Source organism: Pundamilia nyererei, unplaced genomic scaffold (genome assembly GCF_000239375.1).
Source record: "Pundamilia nyererei isolate P.nyererei 1_Seehausen unplaced genomic scaffold, PunNye1.0 scaffold02662, whole genome shotgun sequence".
Classification (NCBI taxonomy): Eukaryota; Metazoa; Chordata; class Actinopteri; order Cichliformes; family Cichlidae; genus Pundamilia; species Pundamilia nyererei.
In genome coordinates this window covers 4,087-5,036 of record NW_005190063.1, presented here as the reverse complement: position 1 = coordinate 5,036, position 950 = coordinate 4,087, and the positions used below count along the sequence as shown (strand labels likewise).

At 42.2% G+C, this 950-nt stretch overlaps 1 long non-coding RNA gene across 1 annotated transcript; it reads right to left on the bottom strand.

Annotated features, from left to right (window-relative positions):
• Positions 1-287: 287 nt before the first annotated feature.
• On the bottom strand, positions 288-711 carry LOC102199076 (uncharacterized). The gene is made up of 3 exons (XR_312592.1): positions 680-711; positions 497-595; positions 288-396 (listed from the first exon to the last, which is right to left on the bottom strand). It is a non-coding gene; the product is annotated as an uncharacterized LOC102199076 (long non-coding RNA).
• Positions 712-950: the final 239 nt, after the last annotated feature.

Sequence of the window (950 nt, the reverse complement as noted above, 5' to 3'; positions counted from 1 at the left end):
CCCGGACAAGCTGGAGGAGGTGGCTGGGGAGAGGGAGGTCTGGGCCTCTTTGCTTAGGCTGCTGCCCCCGCGACCCGACCCCGGACAAAGCGGATGACGATGGATGGATGGATGGATATAAGAATTGTTTTAATAAGTCTACAACACATGGAGATTATCTGCTGGAAGAGCTGGAGTCCTACAGATACTCTTCCCTACATAAATGGCTCCCATCATGTCGATTCTTTACACTTAGTGGGGAAAAGAGCTTCAAACACAGTTACAGCTTTAGGTACACAATACCTCTCTATCTCAGAAAGTTCCGCTTTAAAGGTTTCTCCAATGCCCTTTGACTGGTTGCTCTTCAAGGACACACAGCTGGGTTTAGGTTCAGGAAATCCTGGACTCTGAGTGATCCTGACAGCAACAAAAAAAAAAAATGAACACATATTTGCAGCACTTTAACTACATTATCCCTGCGTTAATAACAACTGTTCTAAAAGTAATATAAGCTTACTTAGATTCAGAGGTGCACTGTCTTTTAACATCGTCATTTGTTGACATCTCACTTTTGGCAGACTCACAGCTGGATCCAGTTTCAGGTTTGCGTTTTTTTCTGTGAATAATGATGGAGCAGTGATGTTAGTGCTGAGCTGTGATGTGGAGAAGAGTCATGGACAGTTAGAGATGGTCATCTCACCTCTGAGCTTTGGTCTGGCTCTCATGTTTCCCACACAGAGTGGTTTTAGAGGGAGGGACTCCCTCCTCTCTGTCCTCCATATTCCTGACATACGGAGTAGAAAGAGGACATTTAGAAATATTTACTGAAAAATCTCTTTGTCTGACTATTTGTTAATGACACTTAATTCTAAAATAATGGACAACACAGCACTGTGGATTGTTTTTCTTTGCAGATGTCTATCTAAAAATGCTGTAACTAATGTTAAAGAAATAATTCCACCATTATTTTC